Source organism: Spermophilus citellus (genome assembly GCF_964194105.1).
Source record: "Spermophilus citellus genome assembly, chromosome: 3".
Classification (NCBI taxonomy): Eukaryota; Metazoa; Chordata; class Mammalia; order Rodentia; family Sciuridae; genus Spermophilus; species Spermophilus citellus.
In genome coordinates this window covers 192,283,029-192,310,819 of record NC_138184.1, presented here as the reverse complement: position 1 = coordinate 192,310,819, position 27,791 = coordinate 192,283,029, and the positions used below count along the sequence as shown (strand labels likewise).

The window sequence follows — 27,791 nt, the reverse complement described above, 5'->3', positions numbered from 1 at the left end:
GGTATAAAATTAGGCAAAAATCTGGTTCATACTTATTGGTGTTTTAATAACTATTTTGAACAACAAAATAAAATTAAGTAGATTCCTGTATCTTAAAACAAAATAAATTCCTAATAAATATTTAAATATAAAAGGACAAAACCCAAAAGTACCAGAACACTCATGGTAGAATTTTTGTCATTTTAGAATGGAATCACTTTTATAAATATAACATAAATGCCAAAAACTATTAGAAAAAACTGATAACAAAAATTTTTTAACAATGTCTTTATTAAAGAAAAACCACATAAACAAAACTAACAGAATAATACCTGCAATTTGTACCACACTCAAAGTGGTAGTTTTATCCACATATATAATAAATTTCTAAAAATAAATAAGAAACAACCAACAATCCAGTCGACAGATTAGCAAAGTATTGTAACAGTTAGACTATGTTGAATTAAATAATGTTAAGTATATGAAAATATGCTCCAATTCACCAATAAGAGAATGCAATCCAACTATAATGACATTGTATTTACCTATTTTGTTGGCAAGTATGGAAGGAAGGAAGGAAGGAAGGAAGGAAGGAAGGAGAGAGAGAGAGAGAGAGAGAGAGAGAGAGAGAGAGAGAGAGAGAGAAAGAAAGAAAGAAAGAAAGAAAGAAAGAAAGAAAGAAAGAAAGAAAGAAGGAAAGAAAGGGAAAGGAAAAAGATAAAAGAAAGAAAGAAAAGCCAGCCAGCCATGCTGCATTAGATAGGGTAAGGAGGCACTCTCATACACTGCTATTAGAAATGTAGTTTGGAATACCTCTGTGGAGAATGTATAATCTATTGCTACTATAAAAAAATTATTCCAAAATGCCAAAGTCTAAATCACCAATAAACATTTACTTTATGTTCCAGTATTTTCTCTATATCAGAAGTTTAGAAGCAATTTAAGTTGGGCAGTTCTAGATCAATGCCTCTTATGAAGTAATAGAGGATATAGCCATGTGAAGGCTTGGCTAGGCCTGAATGATTTACTTTTAAAAGTGACTCATGATTGTGCTCTATATGTGTAATATGAAATGAATTGCATCCTGCCATCACGTACAACAAATTAGAATAAGTAAATAATTTAATAAAGAAAAAAAAAGTGACTCATGCACATAAGAAGCAGATTAGTGCTGGCTACTGATAAGAATCCTTTTTCTTTCCCTATAGGCTTCTGCCAGAACTGCTTAAGAGTTCTCACAACATGACAACTGGATTATCCTGAGCCACACATCCAAGAACCAAGGTGGAATCTGTGGTGTCTTTTTACAGTCCCATACACTGCACTGTTCAGTGTAGGCGCAGACTACACAGGAGCTTGTTTCAGAAGGGAAGGATAATTGGGGGTCATCTTGGAAGTTGGTAACCACAAGAGACAATGTGGAAAACATTTTTCAAAATCAAGTTTGCATATATATTCTGAAACTAAAATTCTACTTCTAGTTACTTATTGTTCAAGTATATACTCGGATGTAGACAAGAAATATTCATCTCAGTATTGTTAGCAACAGCAAAAAAATTAAGGGGCTAGGGATATGGCTCAGTTGATAGAGTGCTTGCTTTGCATGCACAAAGCCCTGGGTTCTATCTCCAGCACACACACACACACACACACACACACACACACACAAGATAATTACATGTTAATCAATAGAACTTATTAAGTTAATTATAAAACATTTGTACAATATGATATACGTGTATTTTAAACAAATTGGATACCTTAGATCTCACAGGATTCATAAGAAAGTCAAAACAACACTGACTTTAGAAAAAGAAGGAGGTGACCAGGGTGACAGAAGTGGGAAATTTGCTTTTCAATAAGTATTCCTCTGTACATTTTGTATTTTATAACTATGTACATTAATTAAAGACTTTAAGATATAGTGAAGGGGCTGGGATTGTGGTTCAGTGGTAGAGCTCTTGCCTAGCATGCATGAGGCACTGGGTTCGATCACTGGCACCACATAAAAATAAGAACAAATAAAATAAAGGTATTATGTCCACCTACAACTAAAAAAAAATTTAAAAAAGATAGTGAAAACTATACAGATTCAGTAATCTTTGAAAAACTTTTACTTATTCCTCATGCAAATTTGTATTACACTGTACTGAGCTTCTATGGCTTTTTGTCTCGCCTCTTTGTAATGCAGTCATTAGTTTGGTATCATCATCATGATCAGCAGCATCATTTGGACTTTCAACTTAATTCATCTCTGAGATTTCAGGCTTCTAGAGGGTATTGATTACTTGGCTTATTTTGCATCTCCAAATGTTCCTAAGCTCAATTTCAAACATACAGAAAGTGCTCAATGAGCACAGCCTCAGTACGAGGAATATCTGGGGCAGATACTTAGCTGTAAGTAACTGTCCTAAGCACAACAGCATGTTTAGCAGCCCTCCTGACTCCATCCCACTATATGCAAGTAGCCCATCCTAAGTCATGACAAATATGTCTTTAGACCTTGCCAAATGTCCCCTTAATGGGAGAAACCAACAATCCCAATTCAGAACCACTGGTTGAAAGTAATATATATCCAATGCTATGGAACAGTTACAGAATTTAGACCCAGGTTTTAAAGTAAGATTTAAAGTATATTTTCTACTATAATATAATAATTTGTCATGTGCTATTAGTGCAAATAAATGAGGAGTTGGGATGTGTCATATACTAAAAACTAAATGGACTAATATTTAATAGTTGTTATTATTTATTATTTTTGTTTCTGTTATTTTATATTCGAAGTTGACCTTGCAAAGGAAGGTGAAATTTTCAGAATTCCTTATTTAGAGAAATTATATGATTTGCATCATGATGAATGATAGCCGATATGTGAGATGCATCATTTTCTTTCTCCTTTCTTCTAGATGACTTTAATGATGGTAAAAATTGATTATTAGAACTCTAAGGGGATGATCTGAGTAAATACTCCCTCCTTTGATGCAGATCATTTCATCACATAGGGATTAGACTATATAAAGATTAATTACACTAGTGAAAGAGTTAGTTATGGATGATTTCTTTTAATTGATAACCAATGGTTTACAAACTAGAAGTTATCATCTGTGAAATTGGATAAAGAGCCTTAACAGTGAGAGTGATAGACAGAGTAACATTAAGGATATCTAGATAGATCATTGTCATCTCACAAATAGCATTAATGGGGAGAAAAGACCTCCTCAATACATGGGTGAAGGAATTAACAAATCTTTCCCTATCTTTATGATTGTCATTGTGTCATTGAAAGTCTTTGCTATTTCAAGAGCATTTCTCATCTTGCTTACTCAACCCATTTTTCCCATTTATGTCAATTCCATTAAATGAGGAAAGAAATGAAGAAAAAAGAAAGGAAAGATGAAGAGATGGAAAGAGTGAGGGAGACAAGAGGCAAAGAAAGGGGAGAACAAAGGAAGAATGGAAGGTTTTTTTTTTCTCTGTGACAAAATAAAATTGCCACAAATTTCTAGTATACAGGATAAAATTAATGTATTGACCAAGTTTTATATCTTCTTTTTCTTTAATCCCACCAAAATATAATTTAGCCAACACCTATAAAGCCCATGTTGAAAAATAAATAGAAAGTGTAATTAATAAAATGATTATGTTCATTCTCTCTTCCTTGCATAGTTTAAATAATATCTGAAAGGACCACTCTAGACAGATTTCTGGCTTTGTTTAGCCTTATCCCACTAATATTATCTTAAAAACTAAAAATTCCTTTTTCCTTTTATTCTAAAATGTTCTGTATTGCTTCCTATTTTCTCTCTTGATACTTAAATATCTGCTGCCAAATGCCAAATGTTCTTCTATATCTACCAATAGAAGCAGCACTTTAAAAAATAGCTAAAGCTATTCTTAATTTTTAAGAGGATTTCTCTTCATTCTAATCTGACTAGAGTACAAGATAGGAAATTAGGTACAGTTTTTAATATTGACTCCCATTTGTTTGCCCCACCACTATAGAACAACAATCTATTTAGTTAAAAAAAAAGCAAAGAAAGAATCAGTAGTTACCTAGTTATTCATTATTTATATTAGCATAGGATACTGTTACAATTATTTTTAGTGCATTTTATTATTATTACTCATTTTTTAGCTATTTAAAAGGCTGCCAATCTTACAGATTGTTTATAAAGCAAGAAAAAGATATTTGAAGATCATCTTACCGAGATAGGTTACCTATGTAATAACTATTAATTTACATTGAATCCACAATTCAGTACTTTGAGTGACTGGTCATTTATCAAGTTTCAAAGACAAAATAATTAATCAAAAAGGAATATGCTTTGTGTGCTTTCATGTACAAATATTACATCTTTTTTGTAAGATAAATGTTATTTCACAACAAATAATAATGTCTGTAACATGATTAACCTCAGATGAATTGATCTTGGAATCTTGATGAAGCTAAAAATAATGTTTATATTGATGAAGCTAAATCAAACTTCTGTCTAGTAATTCCAGTTTATCATTTTTCCAAGAAAAAAATGACATAGCATTATTCATTGGATATTCAAAAACAGTATAGTCTCAGCATCATAAACATATTCCAATTTCCATAGTAATTTCTCTTAATTTGAACCAAATAAAAGAAGTTGCAGGAATTTCAATTTTATAAGGTTCAGCCTAATGATATAGTCAAGAGCAGTAAGAAGCTGAGATAGGAGAGAAAAAAGGAAAAGAAAAGGAGAATTTTTGCTTAGTAGAGATAGACAAACCTGTTAAATTGTGCTATATTCAAATTATTTTACAAAAATGATTTATGAAAAATCACAAGAAATATTAACATCCAAATGGCTCTTTGATTTCAAAAAATTTACATAAAGCATTATGAAGCTTACACAACAATGTACCTGTAACATGTTAATTTTAACTTTTAGTGTCATCCTCAGTGAGCTAATGGATTAGAGATTAATAAATTAAACATTCTACTCAACACTGAATAGTTACGTATTATAAATATGTAATTCTGATTATAATTTACAGAAATTAACATTACATTTGCAAAAGAAGAAATCCTTTACTGTTCTTTCAATTTTGACTATGGCAGGGTTTTTTCATCCTTTCATTACTTAAGACTTAAAATTACATTGTAAAATTTTATACCTGAGACTCTCAAGACAAAAACCCAGGGAGCAGAAGGTGAGTATACAAAATGAAGTCTAAGTTATGAATTAAGTATATAATTGATACCTTTTTAGGGTCTGAAGTTTCAATTTTCTATGGTGATTTAGGATGTTAGTATTTTAATTAATTAGGACGTTAATATTTTAATGTTTCTGAGAAGAAAAAAATGGTGAAAATGCCATTAACCTCCACTTCTGTTTAACACCTGATAAAATTGTTATAATATCCAAACCAAGTGAAATGTAAGAACTATTGCCAAAAAGAAAAACACTATTAAAATGTATTCAAAATCTTTGGTGTAGGGTTGTAAGATATGATTGGATACAAATATCATGAAACACTTTTTCTATTTGAAAACTGAATTTCGGGTATTCCCCTGGCAGCAGTATCATCTGGTCATTAATGATTCTGGGTTCCTGCTTTGTCCAGTACCATCACATTCTAGGTGCCATTGTTGACTCCTTGATACAAAACTAGAACGTGGAGAAACATTTCATTAAAACTCTATCTTAAATTTCTACTGAATAGATATAGAGAGATCATCAACGATTCTTACATTTGGATATTGCCTTTCAATGTTCAGAATATTAAAGGTATTCATTTTCAGGCAAAGGAAAATATGACAATGTTTTAGACTAAAAATTTAACATAATATTCCCATGATGGGCAAAAACTCTTTAGGGTGTGGTATCAACCTTATAAACAAGGAGGAAATTATATACTCATACATATGTCCATCCAAGGATCTGGATTTAGATTCATTTGTTAAATCTTCAGCCTTGCATTTTCCATTACCCTGTTCTCCCTGCTTGAGGTATAAACATCAACATAACCACTCTTTTTTTGTTTTGTTTTCAAACTCTGCTATATCTGAGAGGCAAAAATGAGGTCTTTAGAAAGTCACTGTTAGTAATACCCAAATAAATCCATACTCATTCACTCTAAGAAAATCCAGACTATTCTGAAGTAAACATACAGAGACACACCCATAGGCTCCTGTGTCTGTGATAATTTAGGAAGTAATTCTTCCCAAGTTACATTTCATAAACAATGTAGCATTTTTAATTCAGGTCTTATGATTAAAATTTAACAGATTTCATATAAATAGACTATTTATTAGCCATACTACAATATGGATAGTATATAGAACATGAAAAATTCTGACTTTGAAAAAAATGCTTTTGGTACCAGGGATTGAAGCCAGGAGCACTTAACCATTGAGCCACAACCCCAGTTCTCTTAATTTATTTATTTTTCTAATTTTGAGGCAATGTCTAGCTAAGTTGCTTAGGGCCTCACTAAATTGCTGAAGCTGGCTGTGAAATAGCGATTCTCCTGCCTCAGCCTTCGGTGCCACTGGGATTACAGCTGTTTGCCACCACATCTAGCTGAAACTTAATTTTTAAGGACTTTGAATAATGCAAGAAATTTAGAGTACAGATAATGCATGAACGAGTAGATATGAGTACTGTGCTAAACAGACATAGGTTCCTTTAAGCTTTAATTTTAGTCTTTTGAATACTCCCAGAATGTACCCTTAATTCTTAAGATTATGCATTTATATCTCTCTGTTTCTCTCCCTCTCTCTCTCTCTCTCTTTGTGTGTGTGTGGTGTGTGTGTAATATAAGCGCATGTGTATGTGTGTATGTGCATGGTGAATGAAAGAAAGAGAGAGGAAACTGAAGTATAATAAATGATCCCTGGATCAGGAAGACCTGTGAATACATATGCTATTGACTTTAAATATACAGTATTATTTACATGAAAATGTTATTTAAACCTATTGTTTATTAAGTTATAATGCTTTATAAATCTAGATTCTATTGTGTGCAATTTAGTAATTCAAAAAATCATTTTGGTGGGTCTTTCAAGCAAATTTACTAGTGCTGATTCCATGAATTAATGCAACTTATTAAATTCCACATAATTTCCTGTGATTTCCTAACCCAAAAAACAACATTCATTAAACTACAATACATGTTATTGCCTTGATATAATAAAAGCATTACATATCTAAGTGACAGAGCAGCTATAGTAATACACAACATTCTCTTCCCTTTTGGAAACTGTTAGGAAACCACATGTGATAGATGGAGTAAATCCATGGAAGAAACTCTGGTAGAACAATAAAACAATATAGGTAATGCTACTCTGCAGAATTATGATCCTTTTTAGAGAAATTTCTCCTTAAAAATATTGCATAACTATCATCAATGATAAGCTAAGCTTGTTCACATTAAAATTAACTATACTGTGTCACAAATGGAAAGTATATCTATTTCAAGATGCAACCTCAAGTTAAAAGACTGATGCTCGGCCATTACCACAAGTATCTCATTTCTCTCCCTAAAGTTAAAAATGTGTATGTCATGATGTTATTATGTCATGATGATACTATTTTGTATTTTCCTAATAATGATTTATTATTGACTATGTTTACTTTCTGTTTGCCACAGATACACGTTTTATTTTTTATTGATGTTAAAGTGATTAATCAGTACTCTTTTGCTGTATCACCATTACTTCTAACAGCGTTTGAAAATATCCAATGGAAGTCAGTGCAGGTTTCAAGGCATTCTACTGCACCACAGTACTGGTAGGTGTTTTGTCAGTGTCAATTTGTAATTTGTTAATGTAAATTAGCACATGAATCAAATTAAAATGTTTTATGAAAACATTCCAGTTCAAATTATATAAACATATTGATTTGTAGTCAGTGAGAAGAGACTGACAGGGTAAAAGTACATGGATGAGGAAAGTAGCAGAAAACAAATAAATTGAAATCACAATCATTTGAACTTTTAATCTTTCAGTCAGTCTGTTTCTCCTATAAGTAGCTTTTTCTACTAAGAAATAGAGGGAAATTGCTTACCAACGTTAAGAGTTCCAAATGAAGGTAAGGTTTTTCTCTGCCCCTAGAGTGGAGGAGTTGTCCATCAATACAGCACTGTGGTCAAACAATGTGGTTCAGAGTGCCCTCCTGAGTGACTATTAATTAGCATGTCATTACTTAAATAAGCCTTAATTCCTTCACATTTTAAGATTACCTTTACGAGTCTTGGGAAGTACAAGTGGTTACAAGAACTCAATGTAATAAATGTTTTTTTGTGGAGGGGGTAAAGAATTGGTGTTGGTGGGAAGGAAGTAGACAATAAATGAGCCAAAACAAATGGAGCTAATTAGTAACAATGAAAGACTAAATAGTATCTACAGAATGAGTGGAGTTAGTTAATTAATTTTCTATATTTCAGACTTTAGAACCATTTATCTGGAGAAAACATAGATAGTACAAGTCACTTAATATTAAGACATTTTATACTTCTTTGCAATTTATTCATTCATTCATTCAATAATTACTTGTTCACCTATGATATTTCGGGCAAAGAAATCTGGAGTAAACTGACTTTTCAAATTTCCTGATAAATATGAACTTTAGGTCCCTTGCTTTGTGCACTTATATCTGATAGGCACTTCTCAGTTGAACTTCAAGAAACATATAAAGGTGAATGAGCATTGTAATAAAATATCCACATAATTAGAAAATGCATTAAGGAACTTTAAATTCACGTTTTACTTTGCAAACCAGGTAGAGAATCATTCCTGCAGGCTACATTTTCACGTTGAAAAAAAATGCCCAGTGTGCCCATTTGCCATACTGATAAATATACAAATTATTTACATATTTCATTAATGATTCTACAGATTTACAACTGCTATAGTGATCAAAAATTCTTTCCTGAGTTCTTTTTTTTTTCAAAAAGAAAATACACTTTTACTACTTTATGAATATGTGGTTTGTGGAAATAGTTGAAAGTACCTAGAATTTCTCATCTAGATTCTACATTAAGTCCTAATGTTGACTATATTTAAACCAACTATTTTCAGATACTGTGTCCAAACTGTGATGTTTAATTCTCTGTATACTATATGTAGGGTTATCTGTAGATCATCTACATGTCAGTATAAATCAGTCTATTATTATTATCCCAGGGCTATTTTTGAGGTATTACACAAAAAGCAACATATTCCTGCTCTTTTTAACTTGGATTCTTTCTGGCAATATTAGAATTCTGTACTCCTCCTATTGTCTTGATATGAATAGACCACTTAGGTAACCACACAGAAAACATTAAAAAAAATCCATAATAAAAAAGAGGTAGGTACAACATATTTTTGCTAAAAAGAAAAATAAGCTGTATCTAGAACTGTAAAACTGGCACTTAGCATTATACAAAGAATATAAAATAGACATCACTATTTCAGAAATATAATCAATAAGGATGATGCTTAAAACAAACTTTTCAGACCTAGATTGGAATTACAAAAAGTGTACAAAACCAATATGGGACATAAGCTTTAGAAGACGCACAGAACTAACAAGCTTAGAAGTCATGGTAATAAACATACCATTGACCAAAAAAGAAAACTACATCTTCACATGCACCAGGATACATTTTATTGTAACTCTTAGTGGAAAATGAATCTAGAAACCCACTGTTGCACATAACTGTGTTCCCAGTTGTTTGCAGAGGAACATTTAAATAGTTCTCATTATACAGTGACTTCAGTGGTTCCAAACATACACTTTTCATATAGTCCTGAAAAAATAACCTCTTCAGGCATATTTACAACAATGCCCCTTATGCAATTACTCTAGCCAAACTCTGGTGCCTGGAACAAGAAAATCAAAATAAGCAGAACCTTTTCACGGATGAGTGTTCTTCCCAAGGCTTGTTTTTGTTTAGGTGCTCTACTTGTTACATATGCATGCCTAATATCATGTGAAACTAAAGCCTTATAGGAATGTCAAGGTCAGAAGGGAGGCTCTGTAATTTTCCATTAGTCATCAGTTAGTAGATTAAAAAAGCAGATTGCATCTTTTTATTGGTTTATTTGGCTGGTGCCAAAGTCTGTTAAATGTTCCCCGTGTGTTGTTTACTTTTGTGTTTGTGACTCTTGCTGCTAAGTAGTACAGGAGCTCTCCAAAATATTTCTTTTTTTTTATTGATTATTTAAAGCATTACATAGCTCATGATATATCATCTTTCATACATTTGACTCAAATTGTGTTTTGAACTCCCATTTTCACCCCAAATACAGATTGCAGAATCACATCTGTTACATATTCACATTTTTACATAATGCCATATTAGTGACTGTTGTATTCTGCTACCTTTCCTATCCCCTACTATCCCCCCTCCCCTCCCCTCCTCTCCCATCTTCCCTCTCTACCTCCTCTGCTGTTGTTCAATTCTCTCTCTTTTTTTCCCTCCCCCTTGCCCCTCATAACCTCTTATAATTTTATGTATCATTGAAGGTCTCCTACTATTTCCATGTGCTTTCCCTTCTCTCTCCGTTTCTCTCCCCCCATTCGTCTTTGTTTACTGTAGTCTTTTCCTCATGCTCTTCCTTCCTGTTCTGTTCTTAGTTGTTCTCTTTATATCAAAGCAGACATTTGGCATTTGTTTTTTAGGGCTTGGCTAGCTTCGCTTAGCATAATCTGCTCTAATGCCATCCATTTCCCTGCAAATTCTATGATTTTGTCATTTCTTAGTGCTGCATAATACTCCATTGTGTATAGATGCCACATTTTTTTAATCCATTCATCTATTGAGGGGCATCTAGATTGGTTCCACAGTCTAGCTATTGTGAATTGTGCCGCTATAATCATTGATGCAGCCGTATCCCTATAGAGCGCTTTTTTAAGGTCCTCAGGGAATAGTCCAAGAAGTGGGATAGCTGGGTCAAATAAATCAAAGGCATTCCTGTATATCAGCAACAAAACCTCTGAAATGGAAATAAGGAAAACCACTCCATTCATAATATCCTCAAAGAAAATAAGATACTTGGGAATCAACCTAACAAAAGAGGTGAAAGATTTATACAATGAAAACTATAGAACCCTAAAGAGAGAGATAGAAGAAGATCTCAGAAGATGGAAAAATGTACCCTGTTCATGGATAGGCAGAACTAACATCATCAAAATGGCGATATTACCCAAAGTTCTCTACAGGTTTAATGCGATGCCAATCAAAATCCCAACGGCATTTCTTGTAGAAATAGACAAAGCAATCATGAAATTCATATGGAAAAACAAAAGACCCAGAATAGCAAAAGCAATTCTAAGCAGGAAGTGTGAATCTGGAGGTATAGTGATACCAGAGGTCAAACTGTACTACAAAGCAGTAGTAACAAAAACAGCATGGTACTGGTACCAAAACAGGCAGGTGGACCAATGGTACAGAATAGAAGACACAGAGACTAATCCACAAAGTTACAACTATCTTATATTTGATAAAGGGGCTAAAAGCATGCAATGGAGAAAGGATAGCATCTTCAACAAATGGTGCTGGGAAAATTGGAAATCCATATGCAACAAAATGAAATTGAATCCCTTTCTCTCGCCATCCACAAAAATTAACTCAAAATGGATCAGGGAGCTTGATATCAAATAAGAGACTCTGCGTCTGATAGAAGAAAAAGTTGGCTACGATCTACATATTGTGGGGTTGGGCTCCAAATTCCTTAATAGGACACCCATAGCCCAAGAGTTAACAACAAGAATAAACAAATGGGACTTACTTAAACTAAAAAGTTTTTTCTCAGCAAGAGAACCAATAAAAGAGGTAAATAGAGAGCCTACATCCTGGGAACAAATTTTTACCCCCCACACCTCCGATAGAGCCCTAATATCCAGAATGTACAAAGAACTCAAAAAATTAAACAATAAGATAACAAATAACCCAATTAACAAATGGGCCAAGGACCTGAACAGACACTTCTCAGAGGAGGACATACAATCAATCAACAAGTACATGAAAAAATGCTCACCATCTCTAGCAATCAGAGAAATGCAAATCTCCAAAATATTTCAATGAAGACAGGCTGACTAACATCAGAAGAATGACTGTAATAAGGGAAAAGTTTAAGTAAATCTGTAAGCAAGTGGAAGAAGAAAAAAAAAAAAGCCCTTCATGTAGATCACGAATTCTTAATCATAAGGATAATAAAAGTGACTAGTGATACTTATCATTAGCTGGCAAAAAAAAATGAGGTAAGCAGTAAAAAATATGAAATGGTGAAATGAGGGTGATGAATACCTTCCAGACAGAAAGCAGGATAGGAATAAAGCACAGTGGCCAATAGAACAACCCAGGAAAGGCGGAGGAGTCCTGACAGATTGGATTCTCTCTTCAAAGGCACCAGTGTCTTGTTAAACAATCATCCCAGCAAACACTGGCCCATGTGCCCAGAGTCAGCCACTGGGGCTAAAGAATGCAAATGTGATCAGCAGCACAGAAAAGCACACATGTGTGGAATTAATCCAACAACATTGCAGGACACAATTCTTATCTCTCTCTCTCTTTTTTTTTTTTTTTTTTTTTTTTGTATCTGATGCATTCTCTAACTCCTTTAGGTGAAGGAGCAAGTGGCATGTTGCTATTATCATTTCATATCAGCTCTTTAAAACTACTGTCAGATTTGCCCCTTGGTTCATAGGATTCAATCTTTATTTCCTGTTTCAAAATTCTAGAGAGCATACGTGCCTATATTCTCTCTTCTTTGTCTCTCTGTCCCACTGGACCTTAAAGATAAATCAGAAAACAACAGTAACTGTGAAGGAAAATTGAAATGAAGATAGATAATATATAATCATTTTCATGAGATTTAATGTATGTATTAGATTTTTAAGTTTCATCAAAATTATTGATGATCATATCAGGCCAGGTGTTCCAAAAAAATGAATTTGTTCAAATACAGAGGCATAGCTGGGCATGGTAGTGCATGGCTGCAATTGCAGTGGCTTAGAAGTTTGAGGCAGGGGAAACACAAGTCTGAGGCCAGCTTCAGCAACTTAGCAAAGCCCTAAGCAACTTAGTGAGACCCTGTCTCAAAATAAAAAACACAGAGAGCTAGGGATGTGGCTCCGTATTAAAGCACCTTTGGGTTCAATTTCCAATACCAAACAAAACAAAACAAAAAAAAAGAGAGTTAAATTGTCAAATCTCATTTATTATGCACCTCTTTGTTTTTAATTTGATTTTCACAAAACCAATTTAGTTTGAAGTCAGAGCAGGCAATATTAACATATATTTCAACAGGAACATATTACTCCTCATTTCAAGGAGGAACACTTTGTGATAAGAACATGATAAGTGCAATGATCGATAAAGATACATAGACATAAGAAGAGACTTTAACGTTTACCTGTGTATTGAAGTCAAAAGAGGTAATAGGTATACAAAATCAAGGAAAACAGGTAAAGTAATTGAGATCAGAACACAGGGCAGAAAAGGCTGGGCTACACTGTCAAGACAAAAGTAGACTTTGCATGTAATCAGAATTGAGAGGCCAACTCTGAATATTAATGGGAATTATAGGTCAATATCAAGTAGGCCCCTGAACTAATGAATTTGACTTGTAAACCTGCTGCTTGAGATAAAAGGGTACCAAATATTGGGCCTCAGAAATGAAAGCCAAGTCAGGTTTGGTGGCACGTGACTGTAATCCCAGACGCACAGGAGGCTGAGGCAAGGGGACTGCAACCTGGAGGCCAGCCGGGGCAACTTGCCAAGACCCTTTTCAAAATAAAACAGAAATGGTTGGGAATGGAGCTCAGTGGAAGAGCACTTGCCTAACATGTATGAGGCCCTGGGCTCAACATTCTATACTGCCAAAAGAAAAAAAGAAATGAAAAGCCAAGACAAAAAGCATCCAGAATGGAAAATGAGGTAAGGTGAAAAGAAAAAAAAATTCTAATGCTTTTTATAAGGATGAATTTTTATTTTTTATTGAAGTATAATTTATGTAAAATAAGCATCAGATCTTAAATGTTCAATTTAATGGGTTTGGGCAACTGCATATGACCCCATAACTATCATCCAAACAGGGTAAAGAACATTCACATAATTCCCAAAAGTCTCTTATGCCTCCTTTTCCTGTCAATTTCTTACTCTGAAGCAACCACTTTGATTTCTTTAACTACGTATTTGTTTTGTCTTTTCTTAGAATTCACATAAATGGAATCAGATTATATGATTTCTTTTGCATTTAAATACTTTTGCAGAACAAAATGTTTTGGAGATCCATCCATGTTTCTTGTTTGTTCCTTTCTGTTGTTGAGTAATTTTCTATTACATGAATGTACAAATTATATCACTGTTCATTCTGTTGAGTCATGTTGCTTATTCTGTTGATGGATATTTGGTGTGGTTTTTTTTCCCCATTAAAGTTATGGTCTAGTAAATATAAGGCTGCTATGAATATGTATGTATATATAAATCTTTTTATAGTCATGTTTCTTTTTCTTGGTTTATTTTTATTTTAGAATGACTCATAATAATTGTATATATCTATGGGGTACAATGTAATGTTTCAATACAGGTATATTATGTCATGATCAAATCAAGGTAATTAGTATATCCATTTCCTTAAATGTTTATCATTTCTTTTTTGTTGTCATTGTTATTGGTATTGGGGACTGAACTCAGGGATGCTCTACCACTGAGCTACATCCTCAGGTCTTTTCATTTATTTGAGACAGGATCTCGCTAAGTTACTGAGGCTGGACTCAAACTTGTGATCTTCCTGCCTCAGCCTCTGAATCACTGGGATTACAGGCATGTGTCAGCACACCCAGCCATTTATCATTTCTTTGTGATAAGAACATTTGAAATTCTCTTCAAGCTCTTTTGAAATACACAATGCTTTATTGTTAACTATAGTCAAGAGTTAAATACCATAAAATAGAGCACCTATCTAACTATAACATGGTACCTGTTAACCACAGCCTCTTCCCATCTTTCTCTTTCCCTTGACTCTTCCCAGTCTCTGGTAATGTTGTCTTCTCAACTCCTATGAGATGAACTTTCTTAGATTCATCTTCCAGATGAAGTCATGGGGTACTTGTCTTTCTGTTGCTTGCTCATGTCACTTCATGTCCTCCAGGATCATCCATGTTGTGGCAAACAAAAGTATTTTAATTTGTCCCTGTGTTTGCTCATTATCTTCAATTTGTACAATATTTATTGACTTGTCTCTAGTTTACAGATTTCTTCCTCTGTTGTGTTCAATTTCCTGATACTTCTATGAAGTGAATTTTTCATTTTTAGCAATTTCTAACATTTTCATTCGTTTCTCTTAACAGTTCCCATTTTTGCTAAAATGCCATATTTATGCATGTTTTCCATTATAGATCTCATAAGATTTTTGTCCTAGATTGTCAAATAATTCCATATCTCAGCCATTTTTATGATTGCCCCATTAACTGTTTTCTCTGTTGATTATGTTTCACGTTTTCCTTCTCCTTCACATGCTTATAATCTTCACTGTATGTTAGAAGAACATCATATATACAAGAAGAAAGTAGTGAGTATCTTAAAACCTATCTTCCCACTTTTTCTGTAGGTCTTCTTATTTGGAATGCTGAGTCTTAGTTTTGTTGAAATTTAATTAGATTCAGTTCACAGTTTCTTTCAAATATACTTGGGTTCTTACCACTGGCAAGACTCTGGAGATCACTTTGTATCTTCTAGCTCATTCCATAAAACTGATATTTTCTTAAGTCCAAAGGCCTGTTTTCAGCATACCCATCGTACATTGTCTTTAGTCTGCAGTTTTGCCTATCTTTTTGTGCCTCAGGAGAATTTTCTCCATGTGCTGCCCTGCCTCTAGCCTTCAGAGACTTTCTGCAGTGTAGCAGATGAAGGCCTGGGATCTGCACAGGGACTGCTCTCAGCCATCCTGCCCTACCCTCAGCCTTTTAGGTACCAAGTGGAACACTTCCTGAAAGCCTTTGGGAAAGAGCTGGAGGGTGTGTGCAGAATCCCTCTGTGCCTGGATTTCCTTGATTGTAATCTGACATTCCAGCCCACACACAGCCAATAAATTTTTGGTGTCTCTCCCTTTCCCCTTATTTATGGTATTTTCTCTTTGTCCCACTGTTTTCTAAGAGTTAAAAGTACGAATGATTCTCTTCACTTTTGAAAATTCTCAATATTTTTTGAATGTAAGTTTATTTCTTTGCATCCTCACCCACCTAATAAGAATTTTTAAAACTGAGCTTTGTTTTGTTTTTTAATCTGTTTTTGTTTGTGTCAGTTGAGGTGGAGCAGCTGTTTCTTGTAACATAATCCTAACTGGACTCTTTTTCTTTTTTAAACTTTAGGATTTCTGGACCTAATTCTCCTCCTTTCTGTAAGTGAAGATCATTTAGGAAAAGAATGAAAATATGAGTTGTCTGTGGACTATGTTGCACATAGTAGTCTCCTGAAGGGATAAGTCTGGCTCTGGGAATTCCCTGGGGCACTCTGCACAGGGATTGACCACTTTATGCAGATGAACTTTCCCCTTAAACTCTAAGATCCCACATAGCACCAGAGATGGGTGTGACCTGCCAACATGTCAGTCAACCTGCTGACTGCAAGACCTCACAAAGCAAGACTGGCCCTTGAAACCTTATCCCTGCCTTTGATGTATCTCCTTAAATAAACCACTGGAGCCATCTTCCCTTTGTCTAATTCCAGAACCCATGTAGACTAGATCTATCAGGAGCTTAGCTTTTGTAAATATAGTTGAGTGTTTGTTTTTTATTATTTGTTAATTATTTGAGATATTAAGATTTAGCATGGCTATTTAGGGTAGCTTGGATTCCTCTGGGCAGAAGAACCACACAATGAGACACTGGCCATCTTCCTCCTGAAAATATTTCCTTCTTTTCTCCCCTTAACCTCTTGACTTCATTCCCTCTCATCACTTGCATTCATGCAGAGGAAAGCTACTTGGTCTCCTTGTGGCTGTCAGGTCTGGCCTGTGCTCACTCCCCAACCCTCACTCCAGTCATCTTCTCTGTTTTCTCTATACAGTTGGCTTTCTTGTATTCCGGGAACACTTTTGATTTTGAAGAAATATGTAAGTATTAAAGATACTTGGTTCTTTGTTATACTCCATTCTTGGATTGGTTTCTATCTCAGATGTATTCTTTAGACGTTTTGCCTAGATCCTTAATTTTCATGATGTTGGCTCTTTATTCAGGGTTTCTTCCCTTGTTTTAAGAAGTACCTCTTTTTGACACCTTTTGTTCACTTAATACTAACCAACCTATCTAAGTCTGAAACTTGAGAGTGCTACCGCCAAGCTAAGCTGCTGTTTTGGACTTGACCAATTGTCCAGATGAATGCATAAAACTTGGCTATCATTCCCTAAATTCTCAGATGTCCATACTAATGGCTTCTGACCTTTTGGGGGTGGAGATCTGTCAGTTCCTCTTTCCCTTGCTTCAATTACTAGAATTCCAACTTGAGTAAAATCATGTACCATACAATAATGTTTTGGTCAATGACAAACCATATATACAAGAATGGTACTGTAAAATTATAACACAGCTTAAACATTCCAATTCCCTAGTATTTTTACTGTACCTATCAGGAGTGAGCTATGCCATTAACATAAACCTAATTGACAAGCTACACTTCCTTCAGCAGTGGAAGTTTCCCAAATACTCATGGGTTGCCTTATATAATAAACCAGGCAATCACAAATCCTTTTATTCCAATCTTAACCACCAATATCCATAACACTCAAGTCACACATGACACTTTACACCCTGCCCCATACACATACATGTATTACAGGAAGGCTAAGAAAGGTGTAAGGCAGCCACAGGGGTTCACGAGGCTGAACTGAGGACAAACACAGAGAGCAGATACAACTGGTAAGAGTTACTATGTGTAGTTAGACAAGACTATGAACCAGCTGAAGAACTCATTCTGGGTGCAGAGCTGTCAAAGCTCAGGAACTTATTTTAGGCCAGAGTCTGAGCAGTTTCAGAATCCGCATAGAGTAGGCACAGACCACATAGGCAGGAGAAACCCCACTCTGTTGTGCTGAAGCCCGGATGGGACAGGAAATCAGAGGTTCATCACTGTGGTGATTTTCCTGGGCCACTGATGAGAGACTGGGTGAGAAGGTCAGTGTACCACATGTCCCTTCTTGGGGTGCTCCTCCTTTTATGAGCCTCAGGCAACGGAGTTGCTTTATTTGGTAGTCTGGTATGTTTAATAGGCTCATAAGCCTGTTTTTTCCCATATAAGTTTGAGACGCCCATACACCCATGTGCTTCTGACTAATTCAGTAAGCTCACAGGTAGTCATTTTTATTAGCATGCCTAATTAAATCAGTTTGTGTCTTATGGTTGTGCTAGACAGATGGTGGTTACTTACTTGTACAGATAAGATGTAGGGTTATTCTACTTCAACACTTAACTAAAAATGGAGCAACTCATAGCAAACTGCTGCTTTATAAAAATGGAGTAACTCAGGGTTAGGCACAGTCCAAAAACTATTCTATCCACTATAAAGTAACTCAGAGCAGGGCAAAGACTGCTCTCCACAGTACCCTTTAATGTTTACATGTTTGCATACATAAACAACATTGTGTAACAACTGCCTACAGCACTCAGTACAGTAACACAGTCTTTGGGGCAATATGATATGATCTATCATAGGTGTGTAAGAGGCTATGCCTTCTAGGTTTGTGTAAGTACTTGCTATAATATCCATACAACGACAAAATCACTTAATGACCACTTTTTCTGAACATGCTCCATCATTAAGTGACATGATTATAGTCCCAGTAATTCTCAAGTAACTTACTAGATCGGCTGTCTAATTTGAGATTGTTGTTCTGTTCATGTGATTTAATACACATCCATAAAATATTAACACAAAAGATGCTAATTAAGATGCTGAACTACAGTATTATTGTCCTACAAAGAACACTTCAACAAGATTTGAGTCCCCAATAATCATCAATTTGAAAACCATATGGCAGTGTATTTTGAGTATAGTGGTCTTGCTCTATTCCCTGACTATGGCTGGCTGTTAATTATTTTGTCTATCAGTCACCTCAATGATCTCACCTCACTGGTTTGTCTGGAAACAAAGTTCATAAAAAAAATGATAAAACTTCAAATTATGAACCCCTACTCTTAAGCTATACTACTGACTTTGCTCAAGCTACTAAACTCCTTTTGCCAAATTCCATTCTTAACTCCTTCCACAGCCTGTCTGAACATATTTGATAACCAAAGTTTACTGATTCTATTTCCAAATTATTCCTATGTGTTTATCATCTCTGTCCTTGAGGCATTTCTTTTGCCCTGGATCTTTGTCACAATTCTTATCTAATCTCTTGGCCTATCAATTCCCTCCTAACCCACGTATTTGTTTGTTTGTTTAATTTTTTATTTATTTTTTATTTATATATGATAGCAGAATGTATTATAATTCTTATTACACATATAGAGCACAACTTTTCACATCTCTCATTGTATACACAGTATATTCACACCAATTTGTGTCTTCATACCTCTCTTATTTTCTTCAATGATTCCAGAATATTCATTTTGAAATGCATATATGACCATAATGATTAGCATTACATCATACTTCCTAGTTTAATGCACAAGATCATTTATCACTAACTTGCTTTCAACCTAATTTAATCTTTTGCTTCATCCTCACACACAGACTAAGTTCTAGTCATGTGGATGTTCATACTTGAATATCCCATACTCTTCCATAGCACATGGCCTATGCACATATTCTTTTCTAATGTACAGTTACTTTTCTGACTTTACCTAGCCTGCTCTTCCTGAGGTAGCTCCTCCTCTAAAGTTTTCCTTAGTCCCCAAGTCAGAAATAAATTCCATGTCTCTATGCATACTGTTCGTCTCTTTAGTACCTATCACATGGTTGTAATCATTAATGTACTTTTCTTCCTCTCTCAACTTTGTGTTGATGAATTTGACTGATTTCTTCTTTCTTTTCTCCCCTTTTTACTTTTATTTTTGAGATGCAGTTTCATTATGTTGCCCTTGCTGGCCTTGAACTGAAATGCTCAAATGATCCTCCCACCTCAGCTTCCTGATTAGTGGGGACTACAAGTATATGCCATCATGCCCCACTCAATGAATTGGATATTATCAAAATTTAGCTAGGTTCAATGGTGAATGTCTATAATCCCAGCAAGTGGGAAGGCTGAGGCAGGAAAATTATAAGTTCAAAGTCAGTCTCAGCAACTTAGTAAGACCTTCAGCAACTTGGAGAGATAGAGACCTTGTCCCAAAATAAAAAGAATCAAAAGGGCTGGGGATGTAGCTCAGTGTTAAAGTGACCCTGGGTTCAACCCCCAGTACTGCCTCCTACCCACCCACCTACCCCCCCCCAAATTTTTTTTTTAAGAATTTTGATCTTTGAAAGACACAGTAAAGAAAATGAAAGGGAAGTCACAGATTGGGATGAAATATTTGCACACCATATTTACTGATACATGCTTGAATCCACAATTTATAAAGGATGCTTATGAGTCAGTAAAAATAAAGCAAAATAAAAATAATTAAAAATAAGCAAAATATTGGATACTCCACCAAAGATGATGTGAGTTTGGTAAACAAGTACTTGAAAAGATGTTCAACATCATTAACCATTAGGGAAATACACACTAAAACTGCAATAAACAACTACTACCCACCTATTTATTAAATGGATAAAATTAAAAAGAAAGACCCTATCAACTTCCAGTAAAGATGTAGATCCCAACTCTTCTGGTAGGAATGCAAATGATAGAACCACTTTGGAAAATAGTTTCAAAAACTATTTTTAACTAAGTTTCTTAAAACATTAAATATACACCTACCACACTCAGCCATTTTACTCTTTGATGTATTCCCCAAATAAATGAAAAAGTGTGTGCCTGGAAATACTTGTACATTAATGTTCAAAACAGCATTGCCAGAAAGTAGAAACAACCCAAATGTCCATTGTGATGGTTTGGAAGTGAGCTATCAATCAAAAACTCCTACATTGACTCAGGAATATCTAGAGCTGAAATGATTGAATTATGAGAACTATAACCTAATCAGTACATCCTACTTTAAGTAGACAAGCTGTATAGTAACTGTGGGCACGTGGGTGCAGCTGAAGGGATGGTTCACTGGAAGTCTGCCCAGTCCCTTACCCTTTTCCTTTCACTATCTCTGCTTCCCAGCCATCATGTGGTGATCAACACCCTTCTGCCATGCCCTTGTGCCATGATGTTCTGCCTCACCTTGGACCCAGAGCAATGGACTGGCCAACTATGGATTAATCCTCTGAACCCATGGCTAAAATATATTTTTTCTACTCTAGTTTGTTCTTGTTGGAAATTTTGGTCACAGTAATTCAAAGCTGACTAACACAGCCATATATTTTGTGGTATATTCTTATAAGAGAATACTACTCAGAAATAAAATAAAAAAGAGATGAATTATTAGTGTTTATACAAGGTGGAAGTACTTCCAGACTTATACCTTGTATAAGCAGATTGAATGAAGAAGCCAGAGAAAGGTACACAGTGCTTGATTCCATCAATGTAAAATTCTACAAGGTTTATAAGCTAATATGTAATTGCCGCAGTCAGGCTGCAGCAAAATAACCGGGGAGTGACGAGCAACTTGTGTAGATTGATACAGCAGGAGTGGAAGCCGTTTATTGTAGGACCGGAGGGGTATTTATACATTCCACACAGCTTATCTTAATTAACCTAAAATAGATACAGCAGTCAACCAATAAGGAATCTCCACACTTAATGGCTCCCTGGTGTTGCTTCACAAACCACTCCCCCTGGCAAAATACCAGGCACCATTCAGACTTGTTTACAGACTCTAACATCTGCCAGGTGCCATCCTGACTTGTTTACAGACTCTAACATGTAATGACAAAAAATAAAACAGAGAAGGGGTGGCAAAGGAGTAGGATTTCTAAAGGACACAAGGAAGCTTTTCAGGCATGAATACGTTCATTATTTTGATGAAGGCTATTGTTTCAAAAATATACCATATATCCAATCTTGTAAAACTGTACAGTTTATGGATGTTAATTATACCTCAATAAGTTATTTAAAAAATAATAAAAATCTTCTACTCATTCTTCACCTTTTCCAGGGAATCTTTATCAATCTTTTAGTCCTATTAGATAGAATTCTTTTATGCATACTTCTGTAATTCACATTATCTAACCAAACTATATTGTTTCTTTGACTTACCTGATAACCTCACTAAATAAAGGGAAATAAAATTTTATAATTTTATAGTTATAAATTTAATAATTATTAATATATTTTTTATATTGACATGTAGTTGGAATTATAACACTGTGGACATACTGAGTTATTAATTTCACCCAGTTCTTTTTATTTTTGCAAACATGGCTACTAGAAAAATTTTAAATTACCTACATGACTTGACTTTTATTTTGGTGTTTGATATTTAGTTTGTTTTATAGTACTGGAGATTGAACCCAGGGCCTTGAACACTCGAGCCAAGCACTTTACCACTGAGCTATATCCTCATCCTGGCTTGCATCTGTTGATAAATTATATTTTTGTTGGACAGCACTGGCATAGAGAATGATACTTTTGTCTACTGTCTGATCTGTTAATTGTCATTTCAGAGGAAGATTTTCTTTATTCATAGGTTAGAATTTTATGTTTTTGTTATTCTATTTTGAACAGAGGAGTAAAATAAGAAACTATGCCAAATTTTTAATAATAAATGTCACTGAATTTTAAAGTGTTAGAAGGATAATGCTGTGTTTGGGAACCGATACAAAGGGGCTTATCCATGCTGGTATTATAAGAGAGAAGAAGACATGAACGTAGAGCCAAACTGGTTTTTTGTTGTTGTTGTTGTTTGTTTTTCCCCTGCAGAAGCTTGAGAAAAGGAAAATCTGAGCTACAGGACTCATAAAAATGTAAGGGAAAGAATCAGAATGAGCCCTGGTAAGTTAGTGGCATACTAGGCTCAGGACAGAGAAGACAGCTACAATATAACTCAGCAGAAAACATTGAACTTTAATAAGAAGTAATATCTGATATTCAGATTCAAGTTGTTTCCCTGTTTGTACTTAAATTACTTATTTATTATCTATAAGTCTTTGGTACTAATCTGTTAGGCATACACACTGAGAAACTACAGATGGAGAATCCCCACTCAGACATTTTTAAGTTTCTCCCCTACCTCTAATTCCAATTTCAGATCTAATATTTAATGAGAAAAAAAACCAAATTTATTTAGCTATAGGCTCTAAATAGATGTTTAAAAAACATTATTTTGAGCTTGGGAGATTTAGGAGCAGAAATGATGAAATCTACAGAAGCTCACTTGAGACTTAAACTTTAAAACATTACTTCATTTAAATGATTTTTTATACATTTAGGAAATAAGTAACTAGGGTACAGAAATTTTTTAAATGATAATATGTATAGGTTTGAAACCATTTAGATCTCTCCCCACTTCTTCCTCCCATTGGTGCCTATTAAGGCAACTTTGATGAAACCCTAAGTCAGAACCAAGGGTGTCCAGCTATGTCCTATTTATTCTTTCAACATTAAACTGCAATTTAAAGAGAAGAAATGGAAAAACTGCAGAAAGAGAAAGATGAATTCACTCAGGAATTTCTGAAAAGAAATATGGAATTACCTGATAGTGCTATGCCACAGCTGATTCTTTAATTCCTCTCTAGCTCTGTTTTTTTGTTGTTGATGGTGCTAGAGATCAAACCAGGCCCTCATGCATGCTAGACAAGCACTCTTATCACTGAAGTATATCCCCATCATTAGCTCTACCTTATAATTATTGCTTCTAAAGCCATGTTTGAAAATGAAGAGAAACAATGACTAGCAAAAACAATATTATTGTCATAATAATCAAAGTCTAAATATAGTTTCTTTATCAACTTAGGTTTTGTAATCTATTTCCTTGCCACATTGATCTTTATCTAATTTACAGCCAGGGTTTTTAATGTGGTGTTCATAGATGACTTCAAGGGAATCTGTGAATACTCTGAAACATATACTATTTTTATTTATTTATTTATTTATTTTGAGGAGGGCAGTCAGGGCTCTTTTTGTTTTCTTAGAAGGAGGAAGCACATATTTTCTTTTAGATTATTAAAAGAGATTTGTGACCTAAAACTAATTTAACAACTATTGCTCTGAAATATATTTTGAATGAACTGTAATTTTAAAGGTCCTATTCTCTCTTAAGACAATAACCCAAGGTTGTATTATATGTGAACTATTAGGCTAAGAATTTTAAAATATAAAGAATAATAAGGTCACTAGTATTGGGAAAGAACATCTGTGAGCATGTTTGCTTAAGATCCTCTCTAAGAAGCTTTTAAAACATTATTCTTGCTGTCTATGATATTCTCTTCCATAAAAGTCTGTAGCAATTTTATTCCCTTGAAAATTTTTATTATAAAGTTTAAGATTTAATTTTATATTGTCATACACATTTCAGTGGTCAGTTAGTTTGTTGTTGTTGTTGTTGTTTTTGTTTTGTTTTGGTAAAATCCATCCTCCTCAAATAAATACAGATATTTATGCCACAGTGGCTAATAGCTCAGGCTTTACAATTAGAATACTTCTACTATTGTGGCTATGTGACCATGGCAAACAGTACCTTGAATCCTGTATTTTTTCTGCTTAAAAAGAGATGTGAAATAACAATGAAATCTAATCCATAGTATTTCTATAAATATTAAGAGGACGTAAAACACTTCATGCAATGCCTATACAATAAATTCATTCATTCAGTAAACATCAAACTTTTAAAATTATTCTCATTAGAAATTATGGTCATAACAAAGACTCTATAAAAGATGAAAATGAATTTAAAGTTACTAGTTTTAAATTAATATTAAGGAAAGAAATTTTAATACATGAAGAGGGGCAAGCCTTCAGTAGGTGTGAAGCAACATGGATGACATGGAAGTACAGAAGATCCTGCCTCAAAAAAGAGTCAGAGACAGAAGCTGAGAGGTTCTGAGAGATGAGTTACCTACAGAATTTCACACCAGCCACAGGCTTTTAAAAGAGAGGGAATGACCAGGTTGTATCAATAAAACCAGGATTTCACCACAAGTGAATGTAGACCAAATGGCTAAAGGAAATAATAGTTTTGCTATGTGTCTAGAGAGCACTCCCCAAAAATCTAGCTAGAAAATTTCCAACCCTTTAAATCCAGTTTTCTAATGTAGCCTAGCCAGCCTGAAAGTGAAAGGGGTAGGGCTGTCATCAACACCTGACAAACTGTATACTTCGGAATAATTAAGAGTGAAATGATCATGAATTGCATGTCTGCTTATAACTCTAATAGCAATTTTCTAAGAAAGTCATTTTTGCAACATGGCTGACTTCTATTAGGATTTGGGTAATTCACCATTAAAAGGTTACAGAAAGGATTGGGAAAAGACAAGGCTAAGTTCCAAGGCTTAATTTATCAAGAAGAAATCCCTTAGCTTCAGCATCATGCTGAATATAAGCAGACATTGAGGAAGAATAGTCTTCTATTCAAGTTATTCTGGACTGTTAAAATCATTGCCCTTAATATCTGATAGCACATAGACTGGTAGATATCTCAGAATTCAGGAAATCATTAAACAAATAACTGGAAGCTTTTCAGAAAAATTTCCTTTCAAAATGTGCCTTCATAACAAAAAATTAAAGTAGGGGACAAATGAACCAAGTACTCAATTTGTCATAATATCTATATTTACTGAGTGTCCTTCAGCTATCAGTCTCTAGATAAAACCCTTTGAGATAGGCATCATTGCTATCATCATTTTATAGTTTATAATTAAAAAAAACAGATATAAAGAGTTAGGTAAGTATTTTGCCCACCCCTACAGAGACTTTGTGTATTCCTATGGGGCTTGGCTTATCCTCAGGCAATCTGGCTCCTAAGGCAAGTTTCTAACCATGCGACTAAACTGGTTCTGGTTTTTTGTTTGTTTGTTTTTTTGAGAGAGAGAATTTTTTAATATTTATTTTTTAGTTTTCGGCAGACACACATCTTTGTGTGTACGTGGTGCTGGGGATCGAACCCTGGCTGCATGCTACTGCTTGAGCCACATCCCCAGCCCCTAAACTGGTTCTTAACAGAGATTTTTTCTTAGAAAGATTCACTACTATGTGAATTCCAATAAAAAGGAATGATCCTGTAGTGTGGTGAATGTGGTTTAATTTAAATGATAAAGGCAATTGAGAGAATACTGGCTACTTCTTTAGGATTTTTTTAAACAGATTTGTTTTTTAATTGAAAAGTAATTTATGCTAAATTACAGAAACATTTTATAATTCAACAATGTATTAAGAAAAAACATGCTTAGTTTGACACTACAGATGACTTAAAGATTTTGTACATTTTCTTCTATTTCAAGGAAGATACATACATGTATAGCAACATATTTTATATGCTGATATGCTCTACATCCTATATTACTTCATATTCTATGTGTTGGCTACTGATTTTAATTAAATTTGATTACTAAACTTCCTATGTAAGAAAATATCTATACATGAAATATCATATGATTTTTACTGACTTTATAAGATCTCATTGCATGCTTATTCCTTAATTTAAGTTACCCAGTTATTCTAAGGAGAGGGTCATATCTGCACAGGCAGATAGAAGAAATTTGGGGTTTATTTTTCACCCTCATCATTCTGATTTGTTTTAACCAACCTATTTATTTTGAAATTTTAAGCGATTTAATGGAGGACACCCCTGCCCCCCACCCCCACTTTGGAAAATATGGGCTAAATGAGAGGTTGGAAAGTGATGATTTAATCAATATACTTACTGTTAGACATTTGGTATATTAAATGGACACACACTATACACAAATACACACACACACAAAAAAAACCTTTTCAGGGTTTTCATTAGATTTAGGATAAATTCCAAGAAGAGTAATTGCTGGGCTAAAGGATGTGAAAATTTGTAGTAGTCTTGATACAAATTGCTGGACTGGCAGAAAACTTGCAAGAGTTTATCTTTTCACCAACACTGTATGAGATGGCTCATTATCTCATACGTGGGTATAATAATTTTGAACATTAAATTGTATATCATTTTGGCTTCTTACTTATCTTCATATACCATTGGTCAAACACTGATCCTGTCAGAACAGAGAAAAAAAAAAATTCCACTTCATTGCTTGGTTAGGATTCATTTGTGACCATCACAATAGGTACTGTTCTCTAATGTCAAACTCTCCACAAGTGGTCTAGCCTGCTTTCAAATTCACTACCATTACCTTAACCTTCAAAACAACTTTGTTTGGTTATTCTTCTTTTTTAAATCAGATAAACTAGGCTTGGAGACGCTGGCGAGACTAGACCCAGCTCTCAAGGATGAGTTCATAAGTGACTGGATTGGAGCTGGGATCTCACACTGGGGAAACTCACCACCTAGTTAAGGCGGTGGAAGGGAAGGCAGCTTAAGCAAAACCAAGACAAAGCAAAAACCAAGAAACTGTTTTTTGCTTGACGCTTCAATATATGGAACTTCTTAGCTGCCAAAGGTGTATGTTAAAACTTCTAACCAGTTTTTCCTAGTCTTAGAGACCACTGCCAGAGCCTGGGAAAGGAGGCTGCTCAGCTGAAAACTGAGTCAAACGGTGGATATTTTTTCCCCCTTGCAAAAGGAAATAGTCTGAGAGCGGGTAAACGAAGAGCGACTTATTCTTAAGTCACACAAAACAGAGCGGACAAACTTCATTAAGTCTAGGTTCCCAGCGGCACCAAAGTCTGCAAGCCCACA

General features: G+C 34.6%; 1 long non-coding RNA gene across 1 annotated transcript in view; it reads left to right on the top strand.

Annotated features, from left to right (window-relative positions):
- Positions 1-27,791, top strand: part of LOC308643623 — a 738,763-nt gene that overhangs the window by 129,167 nt on the left and 581,805 nt on the right. The gene's annotated exons all lie outside the window — the stretch shown is intronic.